General features: G+C 37.9%; 1 protein-coding gene across 6 annotated transcripts in view; it reads left to right on the plus strand.

The window, feature by feature from the left end:
* Positions 1-15,017, plus strand: part of CFAP70 (cilia and flagella associated protein 70) — a 101,628-nt gene that overhangs the window by 83,513 nt on the left and 3,098 nt on the right. The window lies entirely within an intron of this gene.

The raw sequence follows: 15,017 nt of genomic DNA on the forward strand, positions 1-15,017 counted from the left end.
GCAAAGAGGTGAGGAAGTAAGTAAGGCAAGAAATAGGTAGATGGCCATTAATGCCTGATAGTTGAGGTTTAATGAGCTTCAGATTTGGTCATTATACTGATGAGGAAGGAGAGGCCCAGTCTGAGAAGCTGCTACTTGGACTGTGCTTAAAAATCATATACTCACATGTGTTTGTCTGAAAAGGAGATTCTAAAAATGAGACCAAGCCATTTGGACTTATTGGTCACAGGTGAGCAAGAGCAAGGTAGGCCAGGGCTGATTGCCAGCCAGGGTTCTGGGTTATGTGGGGTTCCCTGTGGCACTTTTAAGGGGCTCTGCAGGCCCCAGGCAGGGTATGCTAACCAAGCCCAATCCCGAGCATCCCCTTCCTCAAGAGGAAGGATGTGGTAATCAGAGTCTGGCCTAGGGTTGGAGTTAGGAAAGATAAATGGGGAGTCATGCAAGGGCAGTGATTGATGGTGCAGTGAAATGGCACATAATACTAGGAGGCGGTGAGGTGTTTGCCTGCTGCCCTCCTCCAGGCCTCTTGGCCTGCCTGAGCTCTCAAGCCTGGGACACTGGTATGCATTCCTTGTATACTCATTCAAATTATGCTCTGGAGCTACAAAAAATTCCTACATATACTTCTGATTTCCCCCTTTATTAGTCATTTATGACCTAGAAAAGTTATATAAGAATCCACTGATAAAAACAAAGGTGGACTTGGAGCGCTTCAGTGGCTCAGTCAGTTAAGCATCTGACTTTTGGTTTTGGCTCAGGTCATGATCTCAGGGTCCTGAGATCTAGCCCTGTGTTGGGCTCCTCACTCAGTGGGGAGTCTCCTCGAGATACTCTCTCTCTCTCCCCATCCCCCACTAGCTCCCTCTCTTTCTAAAATAAATAAATAAATCTTTTAAGAAATAAATAAAGGGGGATTACAAAGGTACATAAATAGATGACCAACAAACATAAATGGATTATTCAACAAAAATCTCTGATAGACTAGAGCGATTTTTCCCAGAGAGCCCATCATTTGAAAAACGGGCCTGATTGTTACAAAGCATCTTCTTTATAATTGTCTGGTTTTTTGCTCTACTAGCCTTCCTGAAACACTCCTTCCTGTTAAACTGCTGGCTGAGGGTGCTTATCCTTGACATATATGGGAGATTGGATAGGGTGTATTGTGGGAGTTTGTGATAGCTGCTCTACCGATGGAAAGTAACTCTCCCATACTTAAATAACTTGGCGAAATAACTTGCACAGCAGCTTAAGATCAAATGGGGAATAATGAGAGTGGCTCTCAGTTTTCCAATGGCCAATATAACATCAAACTGATAGGGAGTATTGTGATTAGAAGAGAAATGAACAAAATAAAAATTATTGCATTTTATCTTTGGAATAAATTTCTTGAGAGATATCTGAGTTTTCACCCCAACTCTGCCACAACTAGCTATGGGATCCTGGGCAAGTCACTTCAACTGGCTGGACCTCGATTTCTTCATCTTTAAACTAGAAGAGTCAAATGGAAGATTTTTTTTTTTTTTAAAGATTTTATTTATTTATTTGACAGAGAGAGAGACAGCCAGCAAGAGAGGGAACACAAGCAGGGGGAGTGGGAGAGGAAGAAGCAGGCTCCCAGTGGAGGAGCCTGATGTGGGGCTTGATCCCAGAATGCCGGGATCACACCCTGAGCTGAAGGCAGACGCTTAACGACTGAGCCACCCAGGCGCCCCAAATGGAAGATTTTAATACACTTCCCATAGAAACTGCTAGATTAAGTAGGAAAAAAATTAAGGCTATGTAGGATTTGAATAAAAACAACTAACAAGATTGAGCTCAAACACCAATATAGAACTCTACACTTAACAATTAGAGAATCTGTATTCTTTGCAAGTGCAAATGAGTTGTTCATAAAAGTTGACCATACGCTAAACTACAAAGAGAGATTCTACAAATGCGTATAGATAACACTGCAGTGAAATTATAAGTAAACAATGAAAAGATAGGCCAGATTGGGGCACCTGGGTGGCTCAGTCGGTTAAGCATCTGCCTTCGGCTCAGGGCATGATCCCAGGGTTCTGGGATTGAGCCCCACATCTGGCTCCTGGCTCAGCAGTGAGTCTGTTTCTCCCTCTCCCTCTACCCCTCTGCCTGCTTGTGGTCGCGCACATGCTCTCTCTCTCTCTCAAATAAATAAAATTTTTAAAAAAGATAGGGCAGATGACGTACATACATTTATAAACTTGAATTCATACTTATAATTAATTCATATGTCAAAGAGAAAATCATATGACAATTTCTTGTGGTAGGTAGAATTCTAAAGATGACCCTCCCCCTTCCACCAATATTATTCCATCAAATACAAATATAGGTACTGCTGTCAAGGGATTTTGCAGATGTAATGAAAGTTGCAAATCAGTTGACCTTAAAATACAGAGATTATCTAGGTGGGCCTGTACCAGTCAGGTAAATCTTAAAAAGCAGAGTTTTTTTTCTGGCTGGGGGCAAATGGGAAAGTCAGAAAAATTCAAAGCACAAGAAAGATTCAACACACAATTGCTGGCTTGAAGATGGAGAGGGGCCACATATCAAGGAATGTGGGTGGACTCTAGAAGCTAAAAGCACTCCCTGCTCACAGCCAGCAAGGAAATTGGGACCTCTATCCCACAAGTACAAGGATTGAATTCTGCCAGTAACCTGTATGTGCTTGGAAGTAGATTCCAGATAAGAACCCAGCTCTGCAGACACCTTGATAATTGGCCTTGTGAATCATACCAGACTCTGACCTATGGAAACTGAGATGATAAATATGTATTGTTTTAAGCCACTAAGTTTGTGGTAATTAGTTACACAGCAGTATAAAACTAATACAGGCCTCCCAGTAGATTTTTTCCCCAGGTTTTTTTTTTAAGATTTTATTTGTTTATTTGAGAGAGAGAGAGAAAGAAAGAGAGTGCGCACAAGGTGGGGGGAGGAGCAGAGGGAGGGCGGGTAGAGAGATAAGCCGACTTCCTGCTGAGTGTAGAGCCAGACAGGCAGAGCCAGATGCAGGGCTAGATCCCAGGACTCTGGGATCATGACCTGAGCCGAAGTCAGATGCTTCCAACTGAGCCACCCAGGTGCCCAGATTTTTCCCCCAGTTTTATTGAGAAATCATCAACATACATCCTGGTGGATTTTCATAATAATGGCCCCCATTTAATTATGCTTTTTAATTATGTCCACACCCTTTGCAATGTGGTGTTGCCAGTCCTCCCATCAAGAGGTGGATTCTCCTTATTTCTCCACCCTTTGGAATCTGAGCTGCACTTGTGACTTTCTTTGACCAGTGGGATATGATAGAAGTGATATTGCATGAGTTCTGAGTCTAGGCCTGTAGAGGCCCTACAACTACTGTTCTTGTTCTCTTAAAGGGCTGGGACCATCAGCTGTGAAAAAGCCCAGTTTAGTCTATAGGAGGCTCAAAGTCTACCTGGAGAAGAACCGAAGCATCCCAACCAATAGCTAACCTCTCTATTTGAGTGAGGCCACCTTGGACCTTTGAGCCTTAGCCAAATTCTCAGAAGACTAGAGCTGCATGAGTGATTTCAGGAAAAACCAGCAGAAGAAAGACCCAGATTGCCCATAGAATTGTGAGAAATAATATATTGTGTTTAAGCCATTAAGTTTTAGGGTGACTTTTACATTTCAGTAGATAATTAAAATGGGAATGAAAAAACAAAACAAAATCACTATATTTTGGAATTATGGGATATAATTAAAGCAATATGGAGAGCTTAAAATATAGCCTTAAATACATTTATTAGAAAAGAAAGTTGAAAAGTCAATGAATTAAACATTTAAATCAAGAAATTAGTGAAGACCAAAGAAGGAATAATCAAGAAAATAAGAAGTATATACCTGAAACTAATGTAATATGTCAATTATATCTCAATAAAAAAGAAAAGAAAAAAAATAAAGAGTAGAAGTAAATGAAACTTAAAACGAGGACAAAATAGAATTAACAAAATCATAAACTGCTTTTTAAAAAAATTTTTTTATTATGTTATGTTAGTCACCATACAGTACATCATTAGTTTTGATGTAGTGTTCCATGATTCATTATTTGTGTATAACACCCAGTGCTCCATGCAATACGTGCCCTCCTTAATACCCATCACCGGCCTAGCCCAATCCCCCACCCCCCTCCCCTCTGAAACCCTCAGTTTGTTTCCCAGAGTCCATAGTCTCTCATGGTTCATTCCCCCTTCTGTTTTCTGGTTCCATACAAATTTTAGGATTATTTGTTCCAGCTATGTGAAGAAAGTTGATGGTATTTTGATGGGGATTGCATTGAATGTGTAGATTGTTCTAGGTAGCATAAACATTTTCACAATATTTGTTCTTCCAATCCATGAGCATGGAATGTTTTTCCATTTCTTTGTGTATGCCTCAATTTCTTTTGTGAGTGTTCTGTAGTTTTCTGAGTACAGATCCTTTGCTTCTTTGATTAGGTTTATTCCTAGGTATCTTATGGTTTTGGGTGCAATTGTAAATGGGATTGATCCCTTAATTTCTCTTCCTTCTATCTCATTGTTAGTGTATAGAAATGTAACTGATTTCTGTGTATTGGTTTTATATCCTGCCACTTTGCTGAGTTCCTGTATGAGTTCTAGCAATTTTGGGGTGGAGTCTTGGGTTTTCCACATAGAGTATCATGTCATCTTCAAAGAGTGAGAGTTTGACTTCTTTGCTGATTTGGATGCCGTTTATTTTTTTCTGTTGTCTGATTGCTGAGGCTAGGACTTCTAGTACTATGTTGAACAGCAGTGGTGATAGTGGACATCCCTGCTGTCCCTGACCTTAGGGGAAAAGCTCTGTTTTTCCCCATTAAGAATGATATTTGCTGTGAGCTTTTCATATAGGGCTTTTATGATATTGAGGTAAGTTCCTTCTGTCCCTATACTGTGAAGAGTTTTAATCAAGAAAGAATGCTGTACTTTGTCAGATGCTTTTTTCTGCATCTGTTGAGAGGATCATATGGTTCTTGTCCTTTCTTTTATTTATGTAATGTATCACATTGATTAATTTGCGGGTATTGAACCACAGTTGCAGCCCAAGAATAAATCCCACTTGGTCATGGTGAATAATTCTTTTTTTTTTTAAAGATTTTATTTATTTATTCGACAGAGATAGAGACAGCCAGCGAGAGAGGGAACACAAGCAGGGGGAGTGGGAGAGGAAGAAGCAGGCTCATAGCAGAAGAGCCTGATGTGGGGCTCGATCCCAGATCGCCGGGATCACGCCCTGAGCTGAAGGCAGACGCTTAACCGCTGTGCCACCCAGGCGCCCCGGTGAATAATTCTTTTAATGTACTGTTGGATCCTTTCGGCTACTCTTTTGGTGAGAATTTTTGCATCCATATTCATCAGGCATATTGGTCTATAATTCTCCTCTTTTGTGGGGTCTTTGTCTGGTTTTGGAATCGAGGTAATGCTGGCCTCATGGAAAGACTTTGGAAGTTTTTCTTCCTTTTCTATTTTTTGGAACAGTTTCAGAAGAATAGGTATTTATTCTTCTTTAAATGTTTGATAGAATTCCCCTGGGAAGCCATCAGGCCCTGGTCTCTTGTTTGTTGGGAGGTTTTTGATTACTGCTTCAATTTCCTTGCTGGTTATGGGTCTGTTCAGGTTTTCTATTTCTTCCTGTTTCAGTTTTGGTAGTTTATATGTCTCTGGGAATGCATCTGTTTCTTCCAGATGGCTGAATTCCTGGGACCAGCTGAAATTAAGGTCTCCTACTTCTCTACCATCTTGGACTCCTAAGTCTAGAAACATTTATTTTAAAGTCAGGAATAAGACAAAGATCCCTACTATCATCATGTCTATTCAATACTACAACATACCTCATTTTATTGTACTTTATAGACATTCTGTTTTTTTAAAGGTAGGAAGGTTTATGACAACACTGTGATAAGCAAGTCTGTCTATCAGCACCATTTTTCCAACAGCATTTGCTCAGTTCGTGTCTTTGTGTGTCACATTTTAATAATTCTCAAAATATTTCAAACTTTTTCGTTATTATATTTGTTATGGTGATCTGTGATCAATGAACTTTGATGTTACTATCAAACTGTGTACATATACGATGTGAACTTATTTGATAAATATTGTTGTGTTCTGACTGCCCTACTGACTGGCTGTTTCCCATGTCTCTCTCTTTCCTTGGGCCTCCTTATTCTATGAAAAACAACAGTATTGAAATTAGGCCAATTGATAACCCTAAAGTAGCCTCTAAGTGTTCAAGTGAAAGGAAGAGTTGTGCGCTCTCACTTTAAATCAAAAGCTAGAAAGTATTAAGGATAGTGAGGAAGGTATGTCAAAAGCTGAGAGAGCCCAAAAGCTAGGCCTCTTGTGCCAGCTAGCCAAGTGATGAATGCAACAGAAGAGTTTTTGAAGGAAGTTAAAAGTGCTTCTCCTTGGCACCCGGGTGGTTCAGTTGATTAAGCGTCTACCTTCAGCTCAGGTCATGATCCTAGTATCCTGGGATCAAGACTTGATTCGGGCTCCCTGTTCAGTATGGAGTCTACTTCTCTTTCTCCCTCTGCCCCTACACCCTGCTCATGCTCTCTCTCAGATAATTTTTTGAAAGTGCTGCTCCTGTGAACACATGAATGATAAGAAAGCAAAACAGCCTTTTTATCTGATATAGAGAAAGTTTTAGTGGATAGATCAAGCCAGTCACAATATTCTCTTAAGCCAAAGCCTATTCCACATCAAGACCCTAACTCTCTTCAGTTCTATGAACATTGAGAGAAGGGAGGAAGCTGCAGAAAAAAAAGTTTGAGGCTACCAGAGCTTGGTTCACGAGGTTTAAGGAAAGAAGCCATCTCCATAACATAAAAGTGCAAGATGAAGCAGCAAGTGCTGATGTGGAAACTAGCTAAGATAATTCATGGAAGTGACTACATTAAAGAACAGATTTTCAGTGTAGATGAAAAAGCTGTATATTGGAAGAAGATGCCATCTATGACTTTCATACCTAGAGAGAGGTCAATGCCTGGCCTCAAAGCTTCAAAGGACAGGCTGGCTTTTTTGTTAGGGGATAATTGTGACTGGTGATTTTAAGTTGAAGCCAGTGTTCATTTACCATTCTGAAAAATCCAGGGCCCTTAAAAATTATGCAATATCTACTCTGCCTGTGCTCTACAAATGGAACAACGAAGTCTGGATGACATCTGTTTACAACACAATTTACTGAATATTTTAAGCACGCTGTTGAGACCTATTGCTCAGAAAAAAAAAATTCCTTTCAAAATATTACTGCTCATTGACAATGTACCTGGTCACCCAAGAACTCTAATGGAGATATACGAGATTATTTTTTATCCCTGCTAACACAACATCCATTCTGCAGCCAATAGATCAAGGAGTCACTTTGAATTTCAAGCCTTATTATTTAAGAAATTCATTTTTTTAAAGCTATAGCTGCCATACATAGTGGTTCCTCTGATGGACCTGGGTGAAGTAAACTGAAAACCTTCTGGAATCCAGGATTCACCATTCTCGATTTCATTAAGAACATTAGTGATTCAGATGAAGAGATCAAAATATCAACATTTGCAGAAGTTTGGAAGTTGACCACAGTCCTCATGGATGATTTTGAGGAGTTCAAGTCTTCACCAGAAGAAGAAAATGCAGATTTGGTGGAAATAACTAAAATTAGAAGTGGAGCCTGAAGATGTGACTGAATTGCTGTAATCTCATGAAAAATTCACAGATGAGGAGTTGCTGCTTATGAATGAGCAAAGGAAGTGGTTTCTTGAGACGAAATCTACTCCTGGTAAAGATGCTGTGAAAGTAGTTGAAATAACAACAGAGGATTTAGAATATTATATAAATTTAGTTGATAAAGCAGTGGCAGGGTTTGAGAGGATTGATCCCAATTTTGAAAGAAGTTATACTGTGGGTAAAATGCTGTCAAGCAGCATTGCATACTACAGAGAAATCATTCATGAAAGGAAGAGTCAATTGATGTGGTAAACTTCATCACTATCTTATTTTAAGAAATTGCCACAGCCACCCCAAACTTTACCAACCCTCACCTTGAACTGCTAGCAGCCATCAACATTAAGGCAAGACCCTCCACCAGCAAAAAGATTACAACTCACTGAAAGCTCTCAGATGATGGTTAACATTTTTTAGCAATAAAGTGTTTTTAAATTAAGGTGCATACGTTGTTTGTTTGTTTATTTATTTATTTACTTATTTACTTATTTATTTTAAAGATTTTATTTATTTGTTTGACAGACAGCCAGCAAGAGAGGGAACACAAGCAGGGGGAGTGGGAGAGGAAGAAGCAGGCTCCCAGCGGAGCAGGGAGCCCGATGTGGGGCTCGATCCCAGCACCCTGGGATCACACCCTGGGCTGAAGGCAGATGGTTAACAACTGAGCCACCCAGGCACCCCCGTACATTGTTTTTTAAAATGTGATCTATTATTGCTCACTTAATAGAGTACGATATAGTAAACACAACTTGTATATGTACTGGGGAACCAAGAAATTCATTTGACTCACTTTATTGTACTGGTCTGGAACAAAACCTACAATGTCTCTGAGGTAACCCTGTGGCAATAACACACATATACACACAAAAGAAATTGGAGGAAAAGGATTCTACAAGCTGAAAGATGTAATAACAAGTTTCACTACTGAAAGAGTAGACAAGAAAACAAAGAATGGTGGTTACTGTTGGGGGAAAAAGTTGGGGAACAGAGTGGATACAGAAAGGATAGAAGCGAGACCTCTTAATGTATATCTTATTATATCCTTTTGATTTTTTAATGATGTATATGTATTATCTATTCAATGAAGATTAACACAGAAGTGGATTTGCAAGGTTGCTGGATAAAAGATTAATATAAAAAATCAACATCAACAAAATCAAATATCATCAGGAACGACCAGTTTGAAAGTCTAACTTAAAAAATCCTATTTAGGATCTGTAAAACTTTATTGAAGTGTATAAAAGAACATTGAATAGAGATTCTATGTTCATGGACAGGAAGTTTCAATAACATAAAGTTGAAAAAATTTCCCAAATATCTAATTTAAATGCAATTCCAATAAAAATAAAAACAGTTTTTTTAGCAACTTGATCAAGTAACCCTAAAATTCACTTGCCCAATAAAGGCTAAAAAGTAGCAATGACAATATGGACAGGGTAATAAGGAGTGAAGGTTTTTCTACCAATTATCAAGTCTTGTAATTAAGTCTAATAATTAAAACTCAGTGGTACTAGTGTAGGAATACGTAAGTGGAACATAATTGCTAGACAGAAGTAGACCCACATATATATATGGAAACGTACATTTTGATTAGATTTTGATTACTCAAAAATTATTGGGGTTTCCTAGGACCCTGAAACTGTTCCTCCAACAACTAAAAACTACACATGCACAAGATATTAATTACAGTATTATTGCAATTGCAAAATATTGGAAACAACGTACATAGGAGAATATTTGAATAAACTATGGTATAGCCACATAATAGAGTACTATGCTGCTGAAAGAAATAATGGAGAAAATCTCTATGAACTGATGAGGAGTGATTTCCAGGATATATTGTTTGGTAAAATATAAATAAAATAAATAACCTAAAGTGCAAGATTTTCATAGTATACCACCCTTCGTATAAAAAGGAAGGTTAAAGAAGAAATCATACAAGAGTGGCTCATTTGCAGAAAAAAAAACAGGAAGAAAAAAAAACAGGAAGGAGGGGCGCCTGGGTGGCACAGCGGTTAAGCGTCTGCCTTCGGCTCAGGGCGTGATCCTGGCGTTCCGGGATCGAGCCCCACATCAGGCTCCTCTGCTATGAGCCTGCTTCTTCCTCTCCCACTCCCCCTGCTTGTATTCCCTCTCTCGCTGGCTGTCTCTCTGTCGAATAAATAAATAAAATCTTTAAAACAAAACAAAACAAAACAAAACAAAAAAAAAACCAGGAAGGAAAAACCAGAGATTAATGAGAGTGGGTTCTATAGGTCATAGACCGACATAGGGTAGAAGGAAGGGAGAGAGTGAGGGGGTGGCCCTCTGTACCCCTTTGTACAGAACTGACTTTTGGAACCATGTTAATGTTTCATTTTTTTAAAGAAATAAATTCAATAAGAAATGGGGAGATTGTATAATATCATAACAACAAGAACAAAACAAAACTACTTCCCATGAATAACATAATAACCCTGAAGATAGGAAAAAGAGAACTAATTCAATATACTTCTGAAAAATTATTTGAAATATATATTCTCAGACTCAAGAGAAAAAAACCTCTATACAAATATTGGATTCCAGTTAGTAAGCTGCTTTTTTGTGGAGTCATGAGTTAGCAGTTCTGAAATTACTAAGTATTCTATGATTTTCCAAATAAGATTATACTGTGGGTAATGGGAGCCAAGTTTCTCATTGTCAGAAGAGTTACAATAGGGAAACCAGGAAGATAGAATGACCTTGTAGTGGAGGATTAGAATTGAACATATTGATATAAGCTCATGATTTGATAGATTTTATAGATAGATAGTGGGGGGTGCTTGGGTATACCTAGGGCTCAGGTCTTGAATATCTAAAAATTGGAGTCCATTAGAAGGAACTAGGACATTTGCCCAGTTTAAAAAAATTAAAGGAATCATAGGCTTCTTGGAAATGGCTGATTCTAGAACTGGGATAGGGAAAGTACAAGATGAAACTAGAATATCTTTCTGGATCAAAGTAAAAAGTGCTCAAAGAAAGATCGAGACATATCAAAAACACACAGGGAAAAAAGAAAAGACAAAAGAACTAGCATAAAGGGGAGTCCCTCAATGGCCCTAGTAAAGGATTATAAATGACAATCTATCAGCCCACAGTAATATAATTGAACAAATAAATGAATGGTAGACAAGAAGGCTTATAGTGGAAGGCCGACTATTAAATGAGTAAGGAATTAGGGAATTAGAAAATCATAATTTGGAAACCACCATAATAATAATAAATTCAGGAAATAGTCATCAATGAATGCTGAAATTATGGATTAATGTTTATGGATTAAGAAGATATTTACATAGTCATAGTATTTCTCCATGAGATATTTATTAATTGCAAAGGGAAACATAGTAAGGTTATAACAGAAAAATCTGGCAGATAACAATCTAAACAAATGATCAAAGTTACCATCACCAGTATTGGGATAAACAACATGTGCCTCCTGATAGGATGCAACACAACTTCATTTTTGTGGCATTCCTGCCAAAAGTTCAGAACCTGATATAATCATGAAGAAACATCAGACAAACAGAAATTGAGGAATATTTTACAATTACTGTCCTGTATACTCTTCAGAAATGCTAATGTCATGAAACAGAGGCTCAAGAACTGTTCCAGATTAAAAGAAAGGCTGAAGATGAATTTTGAATGCAAGGCATGATGCTAGATTTTATTTTGCTATAAAAGACATTTTGGGGGGCGCTCCTGGATGGCACAGTTGGTTAAACATCTAACTCGGTTTGGGCTCAGGTCATAATCTCAGGGTCGTGGGATCAAGCCCTGTGTCAGGCTCCATGCTCAGCTCAGAGTCTGCTTGGGATTCTCTCTCCCCCTCCCTCTGCTCCCTGCTCGTGTGCTCTCTCTCTAAAGTAAATAAATAAATCTTTTTTTAAAAAAAGACATTTTGGGGACCTTTGGAAAAATCAGAATGAGGTATATAGATTAGATAGTAGTATTGTATTTTAGTAATCTGCCGATTTTGATAATTATACTGTGGTTGTGTAAGAGACTGTACTTGAAAACACATAATGAAGTCTAAAGTGCATCATTCTGCAATTTACTCTCAAATGGTTCCAGAAAAGTTAAAATATATACTTGTATGAGTGTGTATGTGTACAGAGAACTGTACATGTAACTTTTCTTTAACCTGAAATTATGTTGAAAAAATTAAAAGATAATTCATTATGATAATGCAAATTAACACCACACTACATAATAACTAGAATGGCTTACATAAAAAAGATTGACAATACCAAATATTGACAAAGATATGGAGAGCCTGGGACCCTCATACATTGCTGGTGGGGTTGCTGAGCAGCCACTTTAGAAAAGTTTGGCAGATTCTTAAAAGTTAAACATACACTTTCCATATATCCCAGTGATTCCACTTCTCCATATCTAGTCAAGAAAAGTGAACATATGTCCACACAAAAGTTTCTCTATTTCATTGCAGCATTTAATAATAGTTAAAGACTGGAAACATTCCTAATGTCCATCAGTGAATTGATAAACAAAATGTTGTATATGTACACAATGAAATACTACTTAGCAATAAAAATGGATTTTTGGGGGTGCGTGGCTGGCTCAGACAGTAGCGCATGTGACTCTTGATCTCAGGGTTGTGAGTTTAAGCCCCATGTTGGGCGTGGAGTCTACTCAAGAAATAACTGAAATTATGATTTATGTAACAATATGAATGAACTTCAAAAACATTATGCCAGGGGGGCCTGGGTGGCAGAGTTGGTTAAGCAACTGCCTTCGGCTCAGGTCATGATCCCAGGGTCCTGGATCGACCCCGCATCGGGCTCCCTGCTCAGTGGAGAACCTGCTTCTCCCTCTCCCTCTGCTGCTCCCCCTGCTTGTGCTCTCCTACTCTCTCTGTCAAATAAATAAATAAAATCTTAAAAAAAAAAAACATATGCCAAATGAAAGAAGCAAGGCACAATAGATTATATATTATTTTATTCAATTTATATGAATTTAGGGAAACTATTGAGATAGAAATAGATCCCTAGTTCCTTACGGCCAAGAATGGGAATGGGGATTGACTGCAAACAGGAATGAAGGAACTTTTTGAGAGTGGTAGAAATCTTCTAAAACTGGATTGTGGTGATGGTTGCACAACTGAAACTTAAAATTAGTGACTTTCATGGTATGTAAATTATACCTCAATAAAGCTATTTTTAAAGATTATATATTCCCCCAAAATGAGGAACAAACGGACTATTCAATAAATACTGGTGGAGCAACTGGCTATCCATATGGAAAAACTTAGTTCCATACATCACACCAAACACACACACACACACACACACATCCAGCTGGTTTAAAGGCCTAAATCCTAAAACCTTAGACTGTTTAGAAGAAAATATAGAGAATACCTCTATAACCTCAGAGTGTGCAAGCTTTCTTATGACTGTAAAAGCACTAGCCAAAAATAAAATAATCAATAGATTAACAACTTTAAAATTGGAAACTCATACATAACAAAAGACAATAAAAGCTTAAGGACTTTATTATAAATATTTGCAACATTTATAACTAACAATTACAGTTTATGTAATTATATAATATAGCTATTATATAAATATGTCCTACAATGAGGAAAAAACCTTACAAACAATCTGATTGAAAAATGGTCACAGAGTTGCCAGGGTGGCTCAGTCAGTCAAGCGTTGGAGTCTTGATTTTGGCTCAGGTCATGATCTCAGGATCATGAGACTGAGCTCCTCTTTGGGCTCTACGCTGGGTGTGAAACCTGCTTGGGATTCTCTCTCTCCCTCTCCCTCTGCTCCACCGTCAAAATAATTTTAAAAAAAGAAAGAAAAATGGTCACAAGATAGGAATATACAATTTGCTGAAGTAGAAATTGTAAAAGTTAATAGATGTATGAAAAGAAGTTTTGCCTTACTTGTAATCATGAAAATGCAATTTAAAATGACAATGTGACAGGGCACCTGGGTGCTCAGTTGGTTAAGTGTCTGCCTTCAGCTGAGGTCACAGGACCCTAGGATCCAGTGAACAGGGAGCCGGTTTCTCCCTCTCCCCCTGACTCCCCCTCTGCTGGTGTGCTCTCAAATAAATAAAATCTTTTAAGAAAATGACAATGTGACAGAAATGCACACCCATCAGATTGGCAAAAATTAGTCTGATATTAACATTGATAAGGATTCTCATAATTGCTAATGGATATAAATTGGTACAACTACTTTGAAGTGCAATATGGTATTATTTACCCAAATTCATATCTACAACTTAGCCATTTTATATCTAGATACATTCCTAAGAAAAATACCAGAGGACATGTATAAGAATGTTTACTGCAGCATTTTCCATAATAGCAAAAAAAGAAATTGTCACTCTTTTCAAAATTGTTTTGACTGTTCTGGATCCTCGCATCATTTGGACCTCTTCCTCCCTACAGCAGAAGTGAAACAAAGATAATACTGACAGGAAAGGAAAACGTGCTAGAAAATGAACTGAAATTCTGTGAACCTCAGGTGGGGAAATCTTTGAAATGTACATATTATAGGAAAGTCTTTTAAATAATGAAACATTTGTGAACTAGTAAAAATTTACCATGAACTAGCACTGATCAGAAAATTGGACTAGATATTCACTAAGTTTCCTTCTCGCCAGAACATTCTGCAGTTTTCATATTTATTTAATATTCTGTATTATGGATGTAGTTCCTATTTATGTATTTCCCAAGTGACATTGCATACTCTAATTTGTTATGCACAAATTGTTAAGTCTAATAGTGAATTCATATTATTCTCATTTAGCTCCTAGATGAATGCTTCCTGCAAAGAATAACTGGGAGGAATAGTTAGTGTTCTCATCCCATATCCAGATCTGCACGGGTAATTCCAGTATCTGCTTTTTCTAATACATAGAGACAGGATAAAGTGTAGTAGTTAAAAACTTGGACTCTGGAGCAGGATGCATTGTTTTAAAAGCTGACTCCTCCAGTTATTATCTTCATAACCCTGGGAAGTTATTTATCCTCTCTGTGCCTAGGTATTTCCATCTGTAAACATAGAATTATAAATAACAGGTTTTCTCCTTGAGTTGTTTTGAGGATTAGGAATGAAAGTATGTAAAGCACTTAAAACAATGTAAACAATTAAATGTAAATGTAAATCACAGAGTAAACATTATATACGTTTTAGCTATTATTAACAGAATGGCTTCAATCCTGAGATTTCAGGGGGGGAAAATGAGAAACCAAGTTATCTTTAAGCTTTTTTTTTTCATTTT

Source organism: Ursus maritimus, unplaced genomic scaffold, assembly GCF_017311325.1.
Source record: "Ursus maritimus isolate PB19 unplaced genomic scaffold, ASM1731132v1 scaffold_7, whole genome shotgun sequence".
NCBI classification, from domain to species: Eukaryota; Metazoa; Chordata; class Mammalia; order Carnivora; family Ursidae; genus Ursus; species Ursus maritimus.